The sequence below is a fragment of the Euphorbia lathyris genome, chromosome 5, assembly GCF_963576675.1.
Source record: "Euphorbia lathyris chromosome 5, ddEupLath1.1, whole genome shotgun sequence".
NCBI classification, from domain to species: domain Eukaryota; kingdom Viridiplantae; phylum Streptophyta; class Magnoliopsida; order Malpighiales; family Euphorbiaceae; genus Euphorbia; species Euphorbia lathyris.
In genome coordinates, this window is record NC_088914.1 from 63,902,931 (window position 1) to 63,915,218 (window position 12,288).

General features: G+C 32.0%; 1 non-coding gene across 1 annotated transcript; it reads left to right on the forward strand.

Moving 5' to 3' along the window:
* The first annotated feature begins 1,628 nt into the window (after window positions 1–1,628).
* TRNAA-CGC (transfer RNA alanine (anticodon CGC)) lies at window positions 1,629–1,701 on the forward strand. Its single transcript has one exon. It is a non-coding gene; the product is annotated as a tRNA-Ala (tRNA).
* The last annotated feature ends 10,587 nt before the right edge of the window (window positions 1,702–12,288 follow it).

Here is a 12,288-nt window from a genome sequence, read left to right on the forward strand (position 1 = left end):
CTTGTTTGAATTCAGCATCTACGGTTGTATAGCTAATCCCTCTCCCCATCTTCTTCTTGATGTTCCTTACCACTACCTTAACATTCATCTTCCTCTTTCTCTTCATTCTAATCTCATCATCAGCGCCTGTCTTAGTCTCCACATTTCCCCCTTTCTTGTCATTGCCGAAATGGTAAGTCATGGAGAAATACCCAAACCCTAAATAATAGGAATCCTTCCCTTCAACCATACAATCCGGAGGCGGAGGCGCCACAGCCACGCCGTGAAAGGCTTTCCTACAGTTTTGACACCTCAAACAACAGTCTATATAAATCAGTTCATACTCAAACAAGTAGTAACAGAAAGGACAAAGAGTCCAAAAAGCGCCAACTTCTTTTCCATTGTCTTCAACATAGCCAGGAATTTTGTCTTGTGAAGCATTCATCTTCAAATAAAAGAGCCCAGCTGCTTTAGAGGAGATGAATCAAATAAAAACAAGAGCAGAATATAAACCGGGCAGAGAATAAAAGGAGATGAATCAACATAGAAAAGTGTTGTTTTAAATAGACAAAAAAGTAATGGGTAACGGTTTAATTCAATAGGAATATATTTATGTTCAACCAGTTTCCAAAGGAATAACGCTTCATCCCTTCATTTCTAAGGTTAAGAATTACAAGCATTAAATTTTTTTTTCTTTCAAAGTTAATGTTATTTTTTGTTGAAATATAAATTAATTTAAAGTTTACATAAATTATTTTTAAAAATAAAAAATTTATATAAATTTCAAAGTATGTAAAACTTTTTCTTTTGTAAAGGTTAATATAGAAATATAACTTCAGCGTAAATTAAAAGCTTTACATTTATTATGTCTAAAATAAAAAAATTTATATAAAATTCAAAGGTTTACTTAGAACTTATTTTTTTTCCAAAGTTAATAATTTTTTTGTAAGAATATAATTTTACATAAATTATGCCTAAAAGTAAAGTATTTATTTAAAGTTTAAAAGTTTTGTATGAAGTTGGATTTTTCTCAAAGTTGATGGATTTTTTTTATAAAATAACAACTTTAAGTAAATAAAATCCAACTTCATAATTATGAATTGCAAACACAACTCGAACTTTCCATATTTTTTATTATGACTTGTAAATCCATTATGCGAACCAAACAGGATATTTTAGCAGGTTTTTGGATGGTCGTGGGTTACTTGTTAATAAAAAAAACGACATAAAATATTTAAAAGTATTACTATATTCTATTATATTTTTAAATGTCGTTATTAATATAAAAGTAACATAAAGCTACTAACCTGATTAAATTAACACAACTATAATCCAAAACCATTTAAATTAAGTTAGGTTGACTCTTTTAATACTAATTCGATAATTGATATAAGACGGACACGATACTACCTAATAATTAACACCCCTACAAAAACTCTTACTTTTGAAGATTTATTCTTTACATAATTAAATACTTTGACTAATTACCAAATTTGATTGTTTGATACAAATTCATGCAATAATAGAAAACGGAACAGCGTTCGTATAGAAACGACTCAGAAAGAAATTCAAACTAGTACCCATTGAAAATAAATTACAATTGCTGTTGTTTTGGTATTGAATAGTTTAATTGAACCATAGTGATCATCGGGGGTGTAGCTCATATGGTAGAGCGCTCGCTTCGCATGCGAGAGGCACGGGGTTCGATTCCCCGCACCTCCATCTTTTCATTATTTAGGCCAATTATTTTCATTATTTAAAGCGCAGAGATTTGGGTCATACTTGGGCCTCTCTTTCTGGATTTACTAGATGACAGCCCACCTTAAACGAATGAACCCAAAGAAATCAAAATTTAGTATTCCTTTTTCTTTTTATTTGTTCTCAATTTTGAATTTTGTACCTGGTAATATATATGGATAGAAAAATGATACTATTACTTATCCTACTTCAATTAAATTACAGTACTAAACCATTTCGGGAAAAAAAAAAATTACATGATCATTAAAATTAAAGGGGAGAACTGATTTTACAAATATCTCTCCTTTTTCCTCGCGTGGTCGGCCGTATTTTGCTTTTCACTCGACTCCATTCTCGCAGAACTCAACGATTTGAGAAGTTGGGGAGATAGGAAGTTGAAAATGTAAGTGTATTTTTGGTATAATAGTTGAAAGAAATAGGCCTAAAAATGTAAATAGACTTCTCATCTCTCCTAAACATAATCATTAAACTTAACATTTAGCATAGGGTTTAAAATTTTTAAACTTGATGCTTATTAGACTGTGCAATTTCAAATCTCATTAACAGAAAATTAGTTTTTTTTTTCACTTGCAATTTCATATTATGATTATCTTCCAACTTTTAGCCTTTTGATCACCTGGTAAGGTTTGAAATTCTTCTATTAAAAAAAAAAATCATCTTCCGTTGATAAAAAAAAAAGAACTCAACTTTCATTAATAAAACTAGAAATTGCAACAGACGATAAACATTATGCTTAAAATTTAATTGTTTTTACATAAAAATTAAATGAGTTCTCCCCCTCCCACACATCGTGTGGAGTGGATTCTGGTTCTAATGGAGGTGGCACGGGAAACTGAGAAGAACGAGATCGCGCACCGAAAGCAAAACACCAGCCACACGCCGTGTGGATTGACTCACACGTCGCGTGGGGTGAATTCCTACACAAACAAACCTGAAACAATGCAGTCAGTTTCTGTCACTTCCTAAAATTTACTGTTTCAGCATTTGAGCATTCCCTCCCCCATTCTACCCATATCACCCTCTATTATGTTGTAACCCTATCAATGGCTTATAATCTTTTACATTTTATTTGGGAAAGGTATATAAGCCTCCTTACTTTTAAGGATGAGGAACTTTTAATCAATAAGAAATATAGTCTTCTTCTTTGAAGTTTTGTTAAAGTTTCTAACCTTAAATAATGGGAAATTTCCATTTCTTACGAATTTAGTCCGTGAAACCCTAGATTAACTCCTTGTTTACCTAGAGAAAAACGCTCTTTGTTGGTTTAAGAATAAAATCAACTCGTTCAACATTGATCCGTATCAGATGGTATTAGAGCCGGTTGTTTTCCTAACGGAGACTTCTTCGAAAATGGTTCAACCAAGTTTATCTCAAGAATCCAAAGAATCCGCCAACAAGAGATGAGAAGATTTCCTAACCGGATTAAGAAGACAAAGGAAGGCTTCACCCCAAGAAGCAAAGGAACCTATAGATAAGCATCTCAGAGCTACGGAAACTAGCATGAGAAGGCTTAGAAAGACTCTTAGGGAGCAATATCGGGCTCTACACGAACAAATGAGGAAGTTGAGAGCATCTTGTGAGAGTCTCAAGCTAGAAACCCGAAATGCCTCCCAACCGACCATGGAAGTTCCTCCTAAAGAATCATCACCAATCTTTTCTATATTACATATTGAAGAGGTAAATCCTAAACTTTCAATTTCTCATAATGAAGTAATGGGTAATCCAATTACTAGGGAGTAGTTAGATGTTTGTGATGTTGTTTATGAATTAGATTCTCATTATGAGTTTATTGATAATGAAATTGTGGATGAGAATGTGAGTTCATGTATGGATGAGGAGGAATGAGTGTTTGTAGGTGAGGATATTGGGAAAACTCATATTGAAAAGGGTGCTCCCCATGTGTTTGATAAAATACCCCTTAGGAATAACTTCATTTGTATGCTTGAGGAAAGTGAAGGTATTATTCTTGAAGAATGGAAGAGTGACTTTGGGATTGAAAATCTCTTTGAGGAGAATGACAAAATCACTTGTTATGTGGAAATTGATGGCTATGGTGATTGGAGAGATGTTGGTGGTTCAACCATGGTGGAATGTAACATGTCATTCGAGTTGGGAAACTATACAAATGGATTAGCCGGCTTGAACTATAAGGAGAAGTGGAGGAAAGAGAGGTCATGGGAAAGGATGGATTGTGGAGGAAGAGAGAACCGGTGAACTTGGCTATTATGATAGTGAGTTCGAGGATGGGTGGAAGATAGAGAGAACGCTTCTGGGGATGAAATATGTGAGGATGGTGAATTTTATCATCATATGAATGAAAATGATTATGATGGAGATGTTGGAGTTTACCACGATGAGAATAAGCTTTAGAGAATTGAGTGGAACCAACATGGGACCGCTTATGAAGGCGAAGTTTAAATTTCAAATTAGAGTTATTCTCTCTTGTATACCAGCTATGTCTAATTAGAGTTATTCTCTCTTGTATATCAGCTAGGTCAAATTGAGTGGAACCAACATGGGACCGCTTATCCATAGTCAAACCGCTGATGTGGCGTGTTGACTGGTCATTTTTACCTGTTGTACACTAAAATGGGAGGTCATTTATAAGTTCGTATATATTAGTGAGACAAATTGAAGGTTGTACACCATGGATGAAATTTACCCTAAATCTGGATATAAAACTGCATCCACTATGATTCGTGCTCCAGTGAACATACGGTCGCCTCAGGTTGAGGTAAAGATTTGGCAGCAAGTTTGGAAACTGAATGTTCCAAATAAAATCAAGAATTTCATTTGGTGTTTACTTTCGAATAGGTTGCCTACTAATGCAAACCTGGCAAGAAGAGGAGTCTCAATCAGCCCTATCTCCCATGTGTCCTGGTATTGAAGATGTTGTACATCTGTTTTTTGGTTGTGATCGAGTGCAAAATATTTGGTTATCTCATCCATTTTCATTAAGATCAGAATGCCTTGTTAATTGTAACATTATGGAAATCTGGAAGTTGTTGCAAAATTTGTAGGGTCAACAACATATACCTCACAATTATCTTCCTTTTGTTTGTTTTCTCTTATGGCAACTGTGGGAAGGAATGAGTTTGTTTTCAACGAGAAAATGTGGAGCAATACATAATTTATTGAGAGAGCTTGAGTTCAAGCCCAAGAATGGGTTGATTTGGTATCCTCATTGAACCTTATCATACCGAATATCAAAAATCAACAAAAAAAAAAAATCTTGGTCCTCACCTTATTTGAGTTATGTGAAAGTTAACGTGGATGGAGGATGTAATGTTCAATCTAAGAGTGGAAGTGCATGCATAGTGTCTGGGGATCATACTGGTACGATTCTTGCTTATCAAGCGTAGAGATAATATGCGTCCGCTAACGATTGAAGATGTTGTTGTGAGAGAAGCAGACATGTTCTACGTTGATTATGGACTTATAGAGATTATTTTTGAAGGGTATTCGGCCCAGGTAATCAATTCGCTCAACAATAGCATCAATGACAAACCAAACTCTATTTTAATCCTTGTAGAGGATGTTACATGTTTATCTGCTGTTATTCCTAATTGCATTTGTTTTAGTTTGAAGAAATTGTACTTGGACAGCTCGTATAGTAGATAAACAAGCCCTTACTTTTGTTTATTCCTTTTGTTTAGATGTTTTTTTTTTTACCAATTGGCTTTCAACCAAGATTCATGTAAGTAAGGCTGCGAACATATTTTCTCCTAATGTTGTTTGTCTTCACACCACAGGTTAAATGAAAGCAAGCTTATTTGAAATGTTGACCAAAAGAATATGAATCCGATTTTGTGTAAAGGCTTTTAGAAAAGTAAAATAAAAACTGCTCTCAAGTAATAGTTTGACTGATAAAAATAAATTAAAATTTTCTAGTTTTTAATCAACATCATCAAAATATTAATATATATAGTTGTATTATAGATTTTTATATTGTGTCACAAAATGAAGCTTTTAACTTAAAAAGGCTTTGGATTAGCCTTAGAAGTTGGACATAGATGTGTAGAATTTGGATGCAAGGCTTTTTATGCATGCATATGTATTTTGGTCTATATGTTAGATATTGATATATGATTTATGATTCAGCCTTAATTATCCATTTGAAGTTTTAGTTTAAACAATTTCATGATGGTATCATAATATTTTGGACCAACGGTTGAGGATTCGAGTCTTGACAACTTTATTAATCCGTGGAATTAAAAACACATTGAGTGATGAGCTTATATTGTACACATTGCAAACTCAATAGACATTTGTGTACTGGGATTATTCTATTAAAATTATTATTTTTTAAGTTACAACTTTTATTATTATTTTTAAATAATGAGGATTACATAAATTACTATATGGTAATATCATAAATATAATCAACATTATATTACAATGCATGTATCAATTTTTCTAAAATAGCTAAAGTGTGTTATTTTTTAGTTACTAATAAATATTTATATTTTTTATTAAGTTGTCATGTTTAGTCATTGTCATTTTTATACATAACAAACAAAAAGTGAAATTATTTTTAAGGGTTCTTCAATGGTTACTTTGTTTTTGACAAAGTACCATTACTTGGTGTGTTTTCACCATTAAATGATGGAACATAAAATTAATCCAATGGTGAAAACATACAAAATAAGGGTTACTTTGTAAAAAACAAAGTAAGCATAGCTTTTACCTAAATAATATGCTCAATTACGTATTTTAAATATATAATGTTATTATTATAATAATATTCATATGATTTAAATAAAAATATTAAAAAATTATTATATTAGTTGATATTTTTGTATATGTAAATATAGTAATAAAATCAATATTCTCTTATAATTTTATTTTATTAAAGAGGATAGGAAAAAAGGGTAGTTAGCTAGGTTACAAGATAACTATTCAAAAATTCCATAAGCATGATTGAATTGGAATGATTTTATCCAAATTGGGAATAGATTATTATATTAATAAATAAATAAAAATGTGATGAGCCTTTAAATAAATGAAGAACCCCATCCATACCATGTGAAAAAAATGATTGGACTAGATAAGCATAATTTTGATGAGCAAGAAGGCAAGGGAGCTTTGGATTAGGACTCTTTTACATGTCATGACTATATATTATAACTTTGAACTATATAATATATAGTTTGGCAACTATATAATAAATTCAATTCACACACGTTCGGCTATATGATTTGTTACAATATCGGTGCCTTGATAAGCTGAAGTCATTTTGTAAAGAAACGTTTTTTTTTTCTTTTTTGATTTAGTTTTAGTTAGTTTGATTGATAAAAGTGGGACCTAGTATGTTATTGTGTCAGACGTGACCACTTGTTGTGTACAGTAATATGTATACAGGAATAGTTAGAGCATGACATATTATGATGTACAACAATAGAAATAAGGTGCCCGCTACACCATAGAAATAAATTGAAGTCAAATCTCAATATTATGTAAGAAAATGCGAAACGCGAGGCCCTGATCTTTCATTGTTTGGTGCATTAAACTCACGATTTTTTACTTAGACACATTGAACCTATAATCTTTCATCATTTGATGCATTAAGCTTTCGATCTTTCATTTAGACACATTGAACCCTTGATCTATCATATATGAGTGTATTAGGCTCTTCCATAAATCAATTAATATATAGGTTTACTAAGGGCATGTTTGGTTAGGTTTATATAACTACAGCATTTCACATTTTCTCTAGACACTGCAGTATTTTGGAGCTTTTCGCGAAAAGCTTTTTTCATGAAATTAGATGTATGTAAGAAATTTTTAATCATACACATAATATTATGTATGCCTAACATATGAATTGGGCTGTAAATGAACAGAGCGGTTCGGTGACCGGCTCGATAAAAGCTCGTCTCGATTCGGTTCACTTTATAAACGAGCCGCTCGTAAACACGATTTACTCACTCGGTTTGTAAACGAGCCAAGCTTGAGCAGGCCAAAACTCGGCTCGAAAGCTCGCGAGCAGGCTCAATTAGAACATTTATAAACAAATTTTAGTTTTGTAGAAAATTATATAGTTTTGTGTTAGTTCACAAATATCTAAACTTAATATTATTTCATTTGTTATTAGTGAGTTCGTTCACAAACATAATAAATGAGTAATAGACGAATTATTTATAAGCATCTTGTTTATTTATTCACGAATTTTGCTTGTGAACTTGTTTATGTACATAATTAAAGAGTTTTTTGCGAGCAAACTTCACAAATATAATTAACAATTTACTCACAAATAATTTATGATCAGATAATTTTCTTAATGAACCAAGTCCAAAAAATGATTTTGGACTCGAAACAAGCTCGAAGCTCAGCTCAAGCGTTGAGCAAGCCAAAGCTCGGCTCGACCTCGAGCTCGTTAATTTTATAACGAGCCGAGCTTAAACAGACCAAAGCTCAACTCGGCTCGGCTCGATTACAACTCTACATATTGATATTATCCGCTCGCGATGTGACTGAAGATTGGATTGAATAGCCTCAATCTGAATATTAAAGTATCTCGATTCATCACTAGATGGAACAAATCTTACTATACAGTTGTCCTAAATAATTTTTATATTTTCTCTCCAAATTTAAATGTAATATTATTTTAAAAATAATAAATATGAATAGCAAAATGAATAGATATTAACTACAAATCAAATCATATATTAGTCATGAATATTATATCTTGATATAATAATGAAGTCAAATAATAATAATCTAATTTTAAAAAAAAATTATTATTATTTTCACTTTTATATATGTAAAATCTCTAATTAAATCATAGTAATCATTAAAATTATTAAGTTTTATGGGATTTGGATAGATGATTGTCAATGTAAAAAAAAAAAATAGGCAATTGTTTTTTTTTTTTATTTTTGGAATAAAGGTCAAATTTGATCCTAACATTTTTTGTGAAGTGTAAATTTGGATCTAATGTATAAAATAGTCCAAATTTAATTTTAATGTTTCCAAACAAGATCAATTTTAACCAAATACAATTGAAAATTTGAAAAGACTAGTTTGACTGTTATTTAATTATCATATCGGATATTCTAAACATCAATTATGTCTAAAATATTTAAGATATTACTAATACAATTAAAAAAAAAAAACATGTACTAACAACTAATTCAGTCATATATAAAGTAATCATAAATTTTTTAGTGTCTACAATGTTCACTGTCTTGCTTATATACTTATAAATAACCAAGAAAAATTAACCTCCTGCAATTTATCGACAAACTTATTTAGAATATCAAATAACAGTTTCATTTTCAAATTTTTAGTAACATAGGTTTAAAATTGACCTTTCTTAGAAACGTTAGGATTAAATGTATACAATTTCACACGTTATGGCTTTCAATTTTTTGGTAACGTACGATTAAAATTGATTTTACTTAAAAACTTTAGTATTAAATTTAGGGTAAATTACATCCATGGCCACTGAATTTTACTCATTTCAACATTGTAGCCACTAAACTTTAATTCTTAACGGTATGACCACTGAACTTTACACTTTTTAACACTAGTGCGCACTAAACGCCTCAAAACGACGGTTGACGACCTCAAAATAAAAAATTCGAAGAGTTAATGATATTTTAAGGAACTTTATTAATTCTTGAAAATTTTCGTTTTGAGGTCATTTAGGTGTTGTATGGTTAGGAGAGAGAGAGTGAAAGCTCCAATAAAGATGATTTTGGAAAATAAAAAATGTGGTTTCATGGTAAATGTCGTTCTGAACAACTTTTCTTGAATATTTTCATTTTGAGATCGTTAACAGTCTTTTTGAGGAATTAGTTAAAAGGGTAAATTCCAAAAAAAACCCCATGTGGTTTCATGTTATTTCAAAAAAACCCTTGTGGTTTGTTAATACAAAAAAAAAAGGACTGTGGTTTGCGTCGTTACCCGAAAAACGGAAAATGACTTAACACCGTTAAAGTGCTGACATGGCACAGGGGTAAGGTTGGAAATTCTATTTTTTTTTTATTTTTTTATTTTTTTTCCCTCTCTTTCCTCCTTCTTCTCCCTCCTCCTCCTCCTCCACCACCTCCTCCTCCTCCTCTTCTTCTTCTTCTTCTTCTTCTTCTTAAAATTCAGATACTTCAGAAAACTGGAAATTTCCAGATTCTGAAAATTCCCAGAAATCTGGAAATTTCCAGATTTCCGAAGATCCAGCCCAAATGAATACTTCAGAAAACTGGAAATTTCCAGATTCTGGAAATTCATCCAGCCCAAATGCTTACCCGCCAATGATTTCTAAAGATGTCAATTTCGAAAGCTGCTCAGCCAATTTCCCTCTTTTGCTCTCAAATCAGAAACCGAAGGTTCATTCTCTTATTCTTCAATTTATGTTTATTCACTTCAATTTGTCACTCAAAATCTGTCGATCTGATCATCAAAATCATTACAATTAGTAATTTCTTACAGATTCGGCAATGAAACTCTACTACTTCTTGAATCGATTTTGGTATGCAAAGATGTGGAGTCATTGATGGAAGTGTAATCGAGCCTGACAGAGTTCACCAGATCTGAATTAGTATCTGTTATGCGTGAAATAACTGGAAAAATTGATGAGCAGAAGCTTGTAATTTTGGAATTCTTTGTTCGTGCTTTTGCTCTCCTAGGGGATACAGAGGTATAAATTCGTTCTTCTTCTGAACTGCTCTGCCTCCTATTTTCGTCTAATTTTAAACTGTAAAACTTCATTTGTTCGGAGATCTGGGATTTTTCTTTTCTTGGCGTGATAGAGTTGTTTGGCTCTGATACAAGGCTTTGCTTTTGATGAGAAGAAGAAGAAGAAGAATGGAGGGAGGGAGAGAGAGAAAGAAAAATGAAAAAATAAATAAAAAATAAAAAAATTTGATTTTTCCAATTTTACCTCTCTGCCACGTCATCAAATTAACGGTGTTAACCCATTTTCCGTTTTTCGGGTAACGGCGCAAACCACAGTCCTTTTTTTTTTGTATTAACAAACCACAAGAGTTTTTTTGGAATAACATGAAACCACTGGGGTTTTTTTTGGAATTTACCCTAGTTAAAATTGAGTGGTCATCGGTGTTAAAAAAAGTGTAAAGTTTAGTAGTCATACTATTAAGAATTGAAGTTCAGTAGCCATAATGTTAAAATAGGTGAAGTTGAGTGGTCATTCATGTAATTTATCCTAAATGGGTGAAGTTTAGTAGTCATACTATTGAAAGGCTCCAATAAATTTATTTTGTTTAGATAGCTTGTTTGTTGAAAATGGTTTTTTATTACAAAAATATACAAAAGCCTGTACATATATTTCATGGCAGGATTGAAATTTGGGGCCTCCCAAATTTGTGAGGGCTAAACGTCAGTCTAAGGCAACTCCCACTAGAGCTGGCCCTGGCAAGGACATTATTCCTCAATAGAAATATGCCAAGTGAAGTTCTACCTTAATTAGGATTACAAGGGACTATATAACTCAGAGTTCATGAAATCCAATGTATATTACACACATTCTTATCAGTTTATTTTGTTTATATATTCTTGAGAAAAAATATGGACTAAGGCATCGAAGAGTATTCCGTTGACATAACATCTCCCTTATTTTGCAAGAACCAATTAGACATGGAGAAAGAGTAAAACATTCGGCCATAGAAAAATCTTCACGATTTATCATGGTGCGTTAAGTATGGAGCTGAGAAATTACAATGACTTCACCGACTTATGCAACAACAACTATTTGTACTGGGTTTGGCAAAGAAAATGTCATAAACGAAACTCTAAATGCTTATTTTACGTAAATTATGTCTAACAATAAATGATTTATCTAAAGTTCAATTGTTTTACATGAAATTCGGTTTTTACAAGAGAATCCCTATATTCTGAAAGATCCAACAAAGAGAAGCTAACTCAGTCCAAGCATTAGGATGGATTTTGGTAGGGCATACATCAAAGTAGTTTAAGATTATAAGTATAGAATCTGGTAATGGATAGATGAATGCGACATACAACTTTAAGATAGAGATAGAGAAGTAGCCTAAACATAGGTGTTGCACCCTATCCTCAAGAAGCGAGATTGTATACTTACATTCTATTAGTCAAGGGGAATCTTCAATCTTAGCATGTAAATCATCCTCAATGATAGTTGAGAACATATAATCGATCCTATATGCCATTTTCTTGGAAGCTTTAGAAGTGGTGGGAAGGTGTTCAGTAGAAGCTTCATAGGCTTCCTTTTTCGGGAACTTTTTAACCATAAGATGAAGAGGGCTGAGTTAAGTTTTTCATTATTTCATCTAATACTCCTTGGAAGTTGGTGAATAAAGGGTGATGTTTTAATGCAACAGATTTCTAAAAAACGCGGGTATTTTTTGGCATTTGTGGATAATGGCTTGGTTGAACTTAGAAAAAAAGGAATAAGGCGAAGCAAATAAAAAGAAGAAAGTTAAAATTTACTGTTTCTTTGGGGAGCAAGACTTCTACAGAAACCAAACAAAGTTCAATTTTTAAAAAATACTAAGAGGAAGAAGACGATTCATTAAAGTTGTATATTCTTTTCGAATACCTTAAATATATATAAAG